The sequence below is a fragment of the Nylanderia fulva genome, unplaced genomic scaffold (assembly GCF_048542155.1).
Source record: "Nylanderia fulva isolate GAGA-0341 unplaced genomic scaffold, ASM4854215v1 Scaffold297, whole genome shotgun sequence".
Lineage (NCBI taxonomy): Eukaryota > Metazoa > Arthropoda > Insecta > Hymenoptera > Formicidae > Nylanderia > Nylanderia fulva.
This window is the reverse complement of record NW_028190365.1, coordinates 118,130-132,326: the sequence shown is the minus strand read 5'-3', so window position 1 is coordinate 132,326 and position 14,197 is coordinate 118,130. Positions and strand designations below refer to the sequence as shown.

General features: G+C 43.1%; 1 pseudogene; it reads left to right on the top strand.

Moving 5' to 3' along the window:
- Nucleotides 1–3,486: 3,486 nt before the first annotated feature.
- LOC146722618 (small subunit ribosomal RNA) lies at nt 3,487–4,228 on the top strand (annotated as a pseudogene; the record flags this gene model as incomplete).
- Nucleotides 4,229–14,197: the final 9,969 nt, after the last annotated feature.

Sequence of the window (14,197 nt, the reverse complement as noted above, 5' to 3'; positions counted from 1 at the left end):
ATTTGGCGTGCTGTCCCGGTATGGATGAAAAGAATGTATGATGTATGTCTGAATACAGCGTGTTTCCCCCCGGCGTAAAAGACTGCGCGGGTGGTAGTGTTATTGAAGTCCCCCGATAAACCTAGGTCGGACCCTGGGTCTTATAGGTCCATTTGACTGCTGTCCGTGCTGGGAAAGTGTTGGAGCGAATGATGGTTGGAAGACTCGAGCGAACGATGTGTGGAAGAATGTGTGACGCCCAGTACGGATTCGTAAGGAATCGGTCGACCGAGGATGCATGGAATCGAGTGCATGACTGGGTGAATGGGTCGGAGAGAAAGTATGTGTTAGGAGTGTTCGTGGACTTCAAAGGAGCGTTTGATAACCTAGAGTGGGAATGTGTGATCGAGAAATTGCGTGAGGTTGAATGTGAAGAAATTGAATTATGGAAGAGCTATTTTAGCGGCGCGTGTTGAGAAGTGAGTGGGGTTTGCGAAAGAAAGCTGTGACTGTGTTGTATAAAGGTCTGTTCATGTCGTGTGTGATGTATGGAGCGAGTGTATGGTATGGAGTGATGAGATTTGAATATGCGAGGGACCTCATAAATAGGTGCCAGCGAGTGGTGTTGAGTGCGTGTCTGAATGTATGTAGAACGGTCTCCACGGCGGCCATGCAAGTCCTTATGGGTGGCTTGCCGTGGGACCTGGAGTGCGTGAGAAGAGGAGTGTTGTATAAGGTGAGAAAGGGAATTAGTATGAGTGAGTATGATGTAGTGAATGATAGTGACTTGCGTGAGAGAGGTGTGGAAGGATGTATGGAATTGGTGAGTGAAAGGCTGTATGAGATGTGGCAGAATAGATGGAATAAGTGCGAGAAAGGAAGTGACGTATGAATTTATAAAGAATGTAAGGTTCGCGGGTGAGTGCCGAGAGTTCGAGCCTAGCTTGAGCCTGGGCTATATCCTGACAGGGCATTTGAATGAAGCCTCACGTCTCCCCTGGCGTCTATCGCCACGTTCGTCCTTGCTGCCGGGAAGAATCTCTTCATTAGCTCATCCGCGCTTTCTTTCCATGTACTCGTCACTCTATCACCCACTTTTATGCCACTTAATCTTACCCTATCACGCTTTCCCATGCACACCTTATATACATCGCTCCATGGATCCCTCTTCCCAGTCACGCACACAAATCGCTTCCAATTCTCCTCTTTCATCTTCGCATTTCCTCCTTATACTCCCGCAAAACATACTTATATTCATTCATTCTTTCTTCCACTCTGCTTCCATTCCTCTTTCTCGCACGCTGGTAGGCACGTCTGCTCCTTCCTACAGTCTTCTTCAGTTTCTCAAGCTCATTCGGTCCACCACACAAGCTTCCTAGCATACACAGGTTTTACCCTCTTCATCCATCGATCATTCGCACTATGGATCCATTTCATCATTCGCTCTACACAGCTCTGCGCATCCGCTTCGTCTATGGCGCTCGCCTGCATCCTCTAACGCACTCTCTCGCATATCACACATATATCCTCCCGTCTACGTCCTTGCACACCCATCTACGCATGCCCTCATTCGTAACCTACATTCTCTCTGTGTAACATCCGTATTAACAATACGTTATGGTCACTCACTCCCCAGTCGGGCTTTACTTCCCACTCATACCGGCACCCTCCATTCACGCCGATCACGAAAGTGACATCGATGTCACTCTCCCCATTCGGCCCCGCTGAACGAGTAAAAACTCGCTTGGCTCATTCAACAACATTCATCCCGCTCGCAATCATCCATTCCTCAATCACTCTACCACGCGCTTCACTCTCTCTGCTGCCTCCACCCTTGCTATACCACAAGGGAGAGACGGCATTCGCATCCATACCTATCAGCAGACGCTTTCTCCCGGCCGTCTCACATACTCTGTCCATGTACGCCAAGTACGGCTCGATACACTTACCATACTGGCAATACATGGACACCACATACATTTCGCCAAAGTCCCGCTTCAACCACACACTCACTCCAAGCCTATTCGTACACTCTCTCACGCACATCACGTCTAACCTAGAGTCATTTACCACCACTGCTGCTTTCACCGTCCCACTTTCGCACACAATCACATCCATACCTATGGGCAAGCCCACCACACGTCCATGCCTTTCATACGGTTCTTGCAGCAGTGCTACACTCACTCGACGTTCGCGCATCATCTCACCAGATCACACATAATGCATACGCCTCTCTGGCAGTTATACTGCACCACATTCACGCACCATTCATTCGTCATTTATTCTCGCTTTCTCTCTCTCTAACGCTCCCACGTATTCCGGACACACTTCGGACAGAACCGAGTGATCACATTTGCTCCCTTTCAGCTTACAGTTTCTACACACACTTTCTTTTTACAATCTCTCATCATTGGTCCTACACATCCACATTTTTGGCACAGTCTTTCCTTTTCGGTGCATTGCCGCATCATGTGCCCAAATGCGAAGCACTTGTGGCACCTCAGCACACTGAAAAACTCTTTCACCCTAAAGGCCTTCCAATGCACAAACACTCGTCCGTCACTACAGAGCACATTTCTTATTGCACTCGTAACTTCTAATATCACATTTCCGCAGGTTGCATCTTTCTTCGCATTCCTACTCACAACACGCACACGTTCCATAAATACTCTCTCATCCACTCGCCCTTTCAAGCTCCTCTCATACATTTCTCTCATTAACACTTCACTCGTCCATATCATTCGGCACATCGTACAAGATGATCTTTGGGCCTATCATGCGAGGCAGCTCAACCTTTAGGCCAGCATTCTTAAACTGACCACACTCTCTTATTCTTTTCAACTCACTCTCGCTCATCGTCCTCAATCGCTACACCTCCATTCCTCACTTTCCTCACCGCTTTCACACGCACATTCAGTGACTTGCTCACATGCTTCATCATTCTCTCCTTTACTTCCTCACTTGTCACATTCGCACTTGCATCATCCGCTCTCACTATTACCGCATAAATCTTCTCTTTCGTTTTCACTCGTTTTCACATTCACTTCCTGTACCTTTTCAATCACGCTCTTTTCAACATTTTTCGCACTCACGCTCGCATAGCTCATTCCACTTCCGCCGTAGGCTAAATCCCGACTCGCTCGACGCATACACTCATCCAGTTTCCCCTGTATTCTCTCATTTTTGCACAACATTTTCATCATCTGTTCCTCATATTCTCCCACAATGTCCAGTATTTTCTCACTCGCACTCTTTGAAATTTTGTTCGTCTCCGTAAACAGGAATTTACGGAGTCTCGCACCAATTACTCTCATACACGCTATCTCACTCACTTCCGCAACGCTCTCATTCTCTCCCTCATTCATTAATCAAGAACGAAAGTTAGAGGTTCGAAGGCGATCAGATACCGCCCTAGTTCTAACCATAAACGATGCCAGCTAGCGATCCGCCGAAGTTCCTCCGATGACTCGGCGGGCAGCTTCCGGGAAACCAAAGCTTTTGGGTTCGGGGGAAGTATGGTTGCAAAAGCTGAAACTTAAAGGAATTGACGGAAGGGCACCACCAGGAGTGGAGCCTCCTGCGGCTATTTGACTCAACACGGGGAAACCTCACCAGGCCCAGACACCGGCAAGGATTGACAGATTGATAGCTCTTTCTTGATTCGGTGGGGTGGTGGTGCATGGCGTTTCTTAGTTGTGGAGCGATTTGTCTGGTTAATTCCGATAACGAACGAGACTCGTAGCCTGCTAATAGGCGTACCCTTATGGTATCGCGAAGGCCCCCGCTTCGCTGGCGGGTTTTTTACTACCAAACGTACAAACAAATCTTCTTAGAGGGACAGGAGCGGCGTCTAGCCGCACGAGATTGAGCAATAACAGGGTCTGTGATGCCCTTAGATGTTCTGGGCCCGCACGCGCGCTATACTGAAGGAATCAGCGTGTGTTCCCTGGCCGAAAGGGCCCCGGGTACCCGCTGAACCTCCTTCGTGCTAGGGATTGGGCTTGCAATTGTTCCCCATGAACGAGGAATTCCCAGTAAGCGCGAGTCATAAGCTCGCGTTGATTACGTCCCTGCCCTTTGTACACACCGCCCCGGTCGCTACTACCGATTGAATGATTTAGTGAGGTCTTTCGGACTGGTGGCGCGGCAATGTCTCGGCATTGCCGATGTTGCCGGGGAAGATGACAAACTTGATCATTTAGAGGAAGTAAAAGTCGTAACAAGGTTTCCGTAGTTGAACCTGCGGAAGGATCATTAACGTTCCGGAGGTCCTGCTCTGCGTCGAGAGTCCTCTCTTTGGGAGAGACGGCGCGCTCGCAGCAGTCGGCGACTGAATGGGACGCGCTGAAAAGGCGCTCTCAGAGAAAAAAAATAACGGGATTTGACGAAATTTGTTGTTTGTGTTTTTGATATAACGACGGACGCCGTCGCGCCTCTCTGACCGAAAGTAGTCGGCAAAGCAGAGCAGCGCGCCCGGCGGTGTCAACGACGATTCGGAGCAAGACGCTTCGCGATCACGCTCGTGTGTGTGCCATTCTCCGGCCACCACACACACAGAGCGTCGATTCGGCGTTGAGCGCGAACCCGGTGGTAACTAGTCGCCCGCGCACGCGTGTGTGCAGCACCCACGACGTTCGTCGACGCGCGCCTCTCTCCGTTGTAGCGGGGCAAGCGGTCAGCGTGCCGAGAACACACGGTGTGCGACCGCGAGTGCCGAGCGAGAGGACCCCCATATATTATTATAATATATATAAACACAGAGAAGGATCGATGATATTTCGACCAATCTGTCAACTGTGTCGGTCGACGGTTTCCTTCTAAAGAGCTTCCGCCCCGGCTCTCCCGTTGCGGGAGAGACGCTCCGAAACAGAAACACACAACTCTATCTTTGTGCCGTAGCCTTCCCTACGCGGTTAGGAAAAGTTCGAGAGAATATGACGTGGGATGCGCCAATGCAAGGTAAAGTATGGAAAAACTGTTAGTGTCCAACACAATATTTATGTGACGTGTTTACTGCAGGACCAGTCTTACCCTTGTTAGGTCCGAACAATGCACAAATTATTCCTCAAGATCCTTGTTACAATTTAACGACAGGTGTCTTTGTCCCGTGAGACGCGCACAAGTCGGAGCCAGTCACTCAATTGTTACACTACTAGCATTCATGTAACAGACTACGCGAGAATTACAGTATACTGTCCGTAATCAATAGATTCTCGTCGCGATGTACTAAGTTTCTCGCCAAAGTACACGAACTATCACAATGATTACGCGTACGAAGTACGCGGGACATTAAACAACGAAACGTAGGAAGTCTTTGTTAACACGCGGAACGACCGTAGTTTAGCGTTGGAAATATCCGGAGAGACTGTGTCTAGTTCAGCTCGGCGGTCGCGCCTTATATAGTAGTCGGGGAGTAGCGCGCCCCACTCATGGCCCGCCGGCCAATGAGCGCGCGGCGCCCCACCGCTGAGGCTCCGGCGTTATCGCGGCGCTCGGGAGTATATCTGACTCGTCGAGAGTTCCCGTTTTCGGATTTCGCTATGCATAGTTCGTTCAACAAGAGTTCCTATTTAATATAAATTTTACAAAAACGCTTGTAACTAGTTTATATATGCATGGACATGCTTTTAAACGTTATTTACACTATTTACAACTTAAAAATTAATATATTTTTGTATTTTATCAGATATTATATATTTTTTGTATTTTTAATAATATATATGTTTTTTATCCTTTATATTATATATGTCCAGGAAGTGATTTTACACATTTCCTGAGCAATTGAAGGTAAGTTAATTTTAAAATTATATAAAATCAAATTAATGTTTTAATGTGCGTTAGATCGAAAACTATGGCTTCTGAGCCAATCTAGAAAATAGAAAAAATAAATAATCGTAAAATCAAAATTATTATTAAAAAATCGTTCTTGACCTTTAGTGATTGTTTAACAATAAAACATACATAACGAAAAAGTTATTGCACGTATTGCCGTTTTCGGCTTATCCTATCCCTAGGATTGTTTAGAAACCTTATGTCGTGAATCTCATCCACGCGAATTCAGTGTGAAATTAAATTATTTACGAAAACTAACGTCCGGTTGTGGATCTTCTTTTATAGAATTCGATTTCGCGTGCAATGTTATCCCACTAAACTTGATATTATGATATTTACTTATATTTTATTCCATGCAAATTGATTAAAATAAATTTCTAGGCATAATTCACACGTCGAGTGGATAGAATTAATTAACCTTAAATTACGGTTGGATTATTTTACGCCCTTTATCCATACGTTTGTTTCGTATCATGAAATAACCAAAAATCTACCTTATCGGTTGATAATTTTTTGCATGGATATTTTTCGTTATATCCGTTATCCAAGATGCTGGATAACCCTATTTACTTCTAATACTTAAGACTATGGGTTAAACTACTTTATTTACAATATTTACATAATTACGCAAAGGTTTACCCGTATGGGGAAATTCCCGGAGAGCGTGCTGCTAGTCCGTTATCTCGTGCGGGATGGTAGGCTGCAGTACCTGCGATGCTGGATCTCCGAGTGGCAGCCAGTCGTCGTAGCATACCCCCTTCTCTCATTTCGGGAATCGGGCTTGCCTATTTCCGGCTTGCCTATTTCCGGCTTGCCTATTTCCGGAATGAGGCTGAGTTACTCGGTGATTTTGTTGCAGGGTCTTCTTCGGATTCGTCACGGATCCGGATGAATTTTCCCTTACTATTCCTTTTGCGTTTAATGACGTTTTTGGGTTGTATTTCGTTATCATCGGAGCTGTGTGAAGATCTTTCTGTGTAAGATACTGATTTGATGTTTCGCTGTGGTTTTTGCGGACGTCTTTGTGGTATTTCAGCATCTTTAATTAGCACTTTTAGTTTTTTGGTGCATCTTGTTACACTCTTCACTTTTATATTGGGTGTTAGTTTACGCTTAGCTCCGCGTTTCTTGGGTGAATCTTGTCCATTTTGTGGTGTGTTTTCGTCAGTTCTCCCATCCGACTCGAAAATAACCTTGTGCCTTTGTTTTATTTTGTTGTTATTTTTTCGGTGATGTAGACGCGAAGGAAGTCGAAGGAACGGGTTGTATTTCCGTTGGTCTGTTGTCCGTTCGATTTATCGGATCTTCGGGATGTATGGTTGATTCGTTGTCGATCGATTTTCCTTGTCTTTGTGCTTCTATTTCCTCTTCGATGGTGGGTAGAGGCTTTTTCTTGTCAAAGACAATGTACGGACAATTTTTATTAAGGCCATCGGTCATATACGTTACCATTTTCCCGCCCATTGCGCTTCGACACGTTTCTGGAAATTCTTTCCGACCATTTCCTGCGTAACGACCATCGGCTTCGAGGCCATATGATCAATGCCTTTGTTGCATTTTATATGGATGGTGGTTGTTACGATTGCTCTCGTATCGTCCTCGTAGTCGATAATTGCAAACTTGTCGGTATGCGTGAATGCGTGGTTGACATCTTCGTCCGCTTGCTGCTGTAATTGGCGCAGAAGCTCGTCATCTTCACTGTTCGTGTCTCCCACTGGATTTTGATGTAAGGACTCACGAATTTTCCGTAGGTGTTTGACCCTTCTTTCCTTTCTTGCAATTTTCCTCTATCGAAGAATCTGCTTAATCTCTGCGTTTAGCTGTTGTTCGCATTGTTCGAGATATTTAAGTTTATCGTCCATCGCGATTTCGGCTCGTGGAAACTTTCGGAACACGTGGTGCGTATGCGCTGCGTGTGACGGATGCGAGAGCACTGACTCGTTCGTGCGTGGTCGCTGCGTACGTCGGCTGTCGCAGTGGGTCCGCTCGGGGGGGAGACGCTTGGTAGGGGGGTCGCTCGGTGGGGGTCCCACGTTGCGTTCTCCTCACGCGTGTTTTCCGCTTTCTTCGAGTGACTTCGGTAAGATGATATTTTTATAATTTCTTTTTCAGATTCGGGTTGGTTCGTGGATGAATTTAATTTTTCCGGTGGTAAGTAAATTAAATTTTTGTTATCCAATTTTTCTTCTGTACACCCCTTCTGATTTGTTTTCTTTTTCAGGTTGATAATCTCCTTTGGATGGCCTCGGATCTTCGGGTGGTGAGTGTTCATTATTAATTTGATTACTAATCTTCTTTCTTTTTTCAGGTTCCCTGGGCTGTTTTGGATTTTCTTGAGGTAAGATGTTTTTTCGATGTAATTGAATGTTGACTAATTACTTTTTCTTTTTCAGGTCTCCTTGGTGAAATGGAAACTTGGTATGGTAAGTTTTCTTCTTCCTCCTGTAATCCGTGGTTGTAATTGTTTTATTTTTTCAGGTTCCTGGTTTTTGGCTCTTCCTCTGGTTGTATCAAACGTTTTGGTAAGTGTTGTCATTCCAAATTCGTTTTGCGGTTGAGTTTTTAACGAATGTATTACATTAGGTGATTTTAATGGGATATCAATTCTGTATGATTTTTGCTGGTATGGAATTGATTGTTTAGTTTTGGTATTTTTATTTGTATTTTGTCCATGAAATCGGTTGATTTATTGGACTTTGTGGATGAAATTTTTCGATTTCGTAAAAAATTTCGTTTTTGATTTTTGTCATTTCGTTAGCATTCCATTTTTTTTTTAGGCGAATTAAGTTGTTTATCGCCCCCTTCTACTTTTGATTTTTCAAGTAGTCTGGTGATTGGAACTAACGAAATCATTCGTTTTATGGGCTTCTTCTTCCAAATCGTATCTAAATAAATGAAACTTTCTTTTAGGATTTCCATTTTGTTGTCCGGTTTTGGTGGACTTAACTTTTCCTATAAATTTCTATTTATTTTATTGTTTGATTTATTAACCAATTTTATTACTGTGGCTATTGAGAATGCCCCCTTCTAATTTTGATTTTAATTAAGGATGTGTTATTCTAGAATTTTGCTGATGGACTGCAAATAACGTTTCTTTTGAATCTTGATTTAAGATGGATTATGGCTGCTGATCATGCTTTCTTCTAAATTCGATCTTCATTAGGAGATGACTTCTGGATGTTTGTCGCCCCCTTCCAATCGAGATTCTTCTTAGAAGTAGGTAAGCTTGTTGACGCCCCCTTCTAATTTTGATTTAATTAGAAGACGCTTTTATTTTTCGATGGTATGCCCCCTTCTAAACAGATTTCTTCAGAAGACGTTTTTGTTCTTAGTTTTTGTTATTTTTGCAGATGACGTGCAATTTTGTGGATTTCCTGACGAGATTTAATTATTACAGGCAAGTACCCAGAATGTAATTTTGAAAGTGAATTATTAAAAGGAATTAAATTATGTATGAAATTGAAAAGCATTTTTGTCATGGAGTTTTGGCCTAAAGTGTTAAATTTATTAATATAATTATTGTTGATTAAATAATATGATGTATATTTATTAAATAAAAAGAGATTATTTTGAAACTTATTTCTTTTTCCTATTGTTTTTCTTTGACTTTTTATTTTTGAATTTTGATGAGGGTTGTTGTTTCTTTTTATGTGTACTTTCCGGTTTCTGTTTTTCTGGCTTCTTTTTCCTCGAAAACTTTATAATCTCTTCAGGGTCGATGATCGTGTTGTCAGATGATGTGGATATTGATGTGTCTGAGCTGTTAGTAAGAATGTTTGAGGGTTGATAATATTATTTTTCGAGCTTGTCTATTAACCTAAGTATTTCTTGATGGTTGTCTTTCAAGTTAAATGGGTTTTCAGCTTTTGGAATTTTATATTTCCTGTCATGCTTTTTTTTTGTGACGTCTCTTTTGGAGGCTTGTCGCTTAATTGTGATAATGTTGTTCACTTTTTGCTCGAAGAATTTTTGGAAAAGTTTTATTTTTTGTAATTCAAATTTCGTGCCTGTTTTGTAGTTCTTCTTGAGCTTTTCTATTAAATTTTTCTTCATATTTTTTAATTTGTGTTTTATTTGCTCTTTTTGTTTACAGGATACGAATTTCTGTTTTGGCTGTTTTGGTGATTTTTCCTGGTATTTTTACTACCTTTTTCAGTTTTTGGTTTTATTTGCGGGTTTTTTTCGCTTTACTATTGAGATGCTGTTAATTCTCCTTGATGTTTTCTTGCAGAGGTAGTCTTTTCGTTGTGTCCGTTGTTGTTTTTTGATGTTGCGATATTTCTTGAGAGAATTCTTGCACTTTTTTCTTTATTTGCTCTTCCAATAGGTAGATATTTCTTAAATTTATTTACCCTGGGTGTTTCGGTAAGCTCTTCTCTTGCTTTTTGTAACTTTTTAATTTGATCTAGTTTTTTATTGATCTTTGTTGTTAATTTATTTTGCAACTGAAATAATTGGTTTATTTGTTGTTCGGTTTCTTGTTGCAATTTAATTGATAGAGTTTGAGCTGTTTTGAATAATCTATCTATTTTATTAGCAATAAATTTTTCTTTATGTGCGGTTCGATTAGCTGTTCGTCGTTTTTAGAATTCATCTTTGTTGTTTTCTCGTATGGGTATTTTTGTAATGGCCGAGATTGATTTAAATTTTGTTGATCCTCGTTTGATTTGATACTATTACTCAAATCTGTTCGTGATTCGTTTTGTTTGTTCGAATCGCTTTCTTCAGAATCGGATCGGATATCTGAGATAACTATTTGTCGAAGAGTCTGTCCTCCGCCTAATCGTAACCTTTTCCCCTTTAAACGGAAAAGGGGGGTTTTTAAGGTTTGGGGGGTAGGGAAAGAGGTAGGGGAGGTGGGAAAATCTAAAGGACTGGGGTGGGGCCGGAAGCGTCCAATTTACGCGATTTTGGGGTTTAAAGGGGTACTGGGACTGGGAAATTTTTGGTTTTAAAACCGGGTGTGAAGGCTTTCCGGGGCCGAGAATTTGGGTAGGGCTGTTTTGGCCGGTGCAGGAGTGAGTCTTCTCTCTTTGGTTTCGACCCTTTTATTTTCGCGCTCACTGCCAAATTTCTTTATCGCACCAATTCCAAAATTTTCTCGGTCGTTTTTTGGTTTGCGCCGGGCCAAGGTGTCCGACATCTCGATTCTTCGTTCGGATTGCCCATTAATTTTTCGCTAATTTGCCCCTTTATTTTTCGCGGTCTTCGTCGAAGTCTTTTCCGTTGGATCCTCTCCTTGACGGATTTGGCGCCCAGTGGCTGTTCTTTCGTTTCGTCCGGGATTTCTTCATAATGTCTACGGGTCTGCGATGCTCTGGTTTTCGCCCCATTTTATTTCCCCGCGTGACACTTGCCTCGAAATGTTTTCTTTACGCAGGCGAATGATCTCCAAACGCTCGTGGGCGGCCCGGTATTTCGCTTGTCGCGCCGGGGTCCAAAGCGTATCCGACATCCTCGATGTCTTCGTACTCGGTAGACCCATTAGATTTTTTCGCGGAATTTCGCCTGCTGTAGTTTCGCCCCAGAAATGCTTTTTTAAACATCCCTGTTTCGTGACGTGTGCGAATTTTTGAAATTCGAACCAATGCTCGCTTGGGGTCCTCATGCATTTTCCGAAGAAGTGAAGCAAATCGCGGTCGTCGACTCTTCGTGTGCCCGCGATGCTGTTAAAAACCTCTTGAGAAACAAAATGGTTTCGTCCCCCCTCGATCTTTCCTTAAACCCTTATTTTCGTCAAAAGGGTTCTTGATCCATCCTCCTCGGGGAAAGTCGTATGCCGTCTCGTGGGTGCAAGGGACTCCTTGGCGGGGACGCCTATTGTCCTTTCCGTCCGACGATGTCGAGTTTCGCGCGCTACGTCTCTGTCTAAAGTGTTTGCGTTTTTTATCGCCTGAGGATCGCATCGAAACTTTAGTTCCAGTTTCGAGAATTTTTGGGATCGGTTTCCTGTTGGGTGTCATCTGTGTTGATCCCTCCTCGCAGGTTCTTCGTCTTATATTAATGGATTTCGGATTTTTCCTGAGCGAGGCTCATTGGTGGTGAGTGAATAACTCCTTTGAACTCCTTGTCTTGGGGTCCGTTAGCTCCGTCCCATTTTTGCCGAATTATCGGGTATTTTATTTATTTAACCCGAATTTTAGCCAATTTTTACGCGTAAATGCTATAGCTAATTATTTAATCAACTCTTTTTTTAGTCGATCGGTTTGATCGATGAGCTGAAAATCTATAAAAATTTCGCAAACCAAATTTTTCGACCTAATATCCGCTTTCGGGTTTTCTCAATCCTAATCGCTAAATACGCGCTCCCTTTGTTGAAGGATTTGTGCGCTTAGTGAAATCCTTCGAATGTTCATTGTCGTTTGGATTTATAGCTGAAATGTCGCGAAAATTCTTTTTTCGAATAACGCGTTTATATATGCACGATTTATTTCTCGTGACTAACTATTGTTCGCAAACCAAATCTTTCGATATTATATCCGCTTCTCGGGTTGCCAATCCTAATCGCTAAGATACGCGTTTGCCTGTTTGTTGAAGGATTTTTTACGCTAATCGTTGTCTGGATTTACAGCCTGAAGTGCGCGAAAATTCTTTTGTTCGAATATCGCGTTTATTATTTTGTAAAAATTTCGCAAAACCAAATTTATTTGACTTAATATCCCGCTTTCGGTTGCCAATCCTAATCGCTAAGATCGCGCTGCCCTTTTGTTGAAGGATTGTTTGCGCTTTGTGAAATTCTTTTGAATATTCACAGTCCTTTGGATTTACAACTGAAATTCGCGAAAATTCTTTGTCGGAATATCGCGTTTTACTATCATGCACGAATTTGTTTAACGTGACTAACTATTTTATTCGCTTCTAAGTTAATTGCCTCACGAATAAATTTTATGCACGAATTTATTTCACGTGACTAACTATTTTATTCGCTTCTAAGTTAATTGCCTCACGAATAAATATTTTATTTGCACAAAATTATTGTGTCTGACTATTCGCGTAATATTGTTCGACTTTCTCGAAATATTCGCGAAATTTATTTATTGTTGACCGAGTAATGCAGTCTTGCTATCCGCTGCTCCCGAATGTATTCTACAACGAGTGTCACGATTGCCGTTCGAGACTAATCGAGATTGACGTCGAAAATAATTCTTATTAGACGAGTGTCCGGTCGCAATTGGAGACTTATCGGGACTTGGTGCCGACTGTCGAATGGCTCGCAATTGATACTACTCACGGCGGCTTATTTCACTGTGACCGAACCTGTAGGGTAGGGATCCCTCCTTCGGACTTACCAATCACAGGGGCCACCGCTTTCAACCGGAAGGTCGCCAGTTCTTTTATCCTATACAAAGAACAAGGTATTGAGTGCCGCCGAGGACCCTTTGTCGCCGCCGTCCTTTGTGACGCCGCGCGCCCGCCTTTGATGGTCGCCGCCGCTGCGTTGAACGTAGTCGAGTCGGGGTGGACGCAATCCGCGCTCGAAGAGAGTAATCCAGGTACGTACTCACTTTCTCACTTATTTCCAGGTCGACGCGAGATCTTTCACCCCCCACGCGGTTAGGAAAAGTTCGAGAGAATATGACGTGGGATGCGCAATGAAGGTAAGTATGAAAACTGTTAGTGTCCAACCCCAATATTTATGACGTTTTTACTGAGGACCAGTTCTTACACTTTTTGAGTCCGAACAATGCACAATTATTCCTCACGATCCTTTTTTACAATTTAACGACAGGTGTCTTGTCCTGAGACGCGCACAAGTCGGACAAGTCACTCATGTTACACTACTAGCAGTTTATGTAACAGATACGCGAGACTTACAGTAATACGTCCGTAATCAATAGAATTCTCGTCGCGGATGTACTAAGTTTTCTCGCCAAAGTACACGAACTATCACAATGATTACGCGTCGAAAGTACGCGGGACATTAAACACGAAACGTAGGATCTTGTTAACACGCGGAACGACCGTAGTTTAGCGTTGGAAATATCCGGAGAGACTGTGTCTAGTCCGCTCGGCGTCGCGCCTTATATAGTAGTCGGGGAGTAGCGCGCCCCACTCATGGCCCGCCGGCCAATGAGCGCGCGGCGCCCCCACCGCTGAGGCTCCGGCGTATCGCGGCGCTCGGGAGTATATCTGACTCGTCGAGAGTTCCCGTTTTCGGATTTTCGCTATGCATAGTTCGTTCAACAAGAGTTCCTATTTAATATAAATTTTACAAAAACGCTTGTAACTAGTTTATATATGCTATGGACATGCTTTAAACGTTATTTACACTATTTACAACTTAAAAATTAATATATTTTTGTATTTTATCAGATATATATATGTTTTTTGTATTTTCTAATAAATATATGTTTTTTATCCTTTATATTTATATATGTCCAGGAAG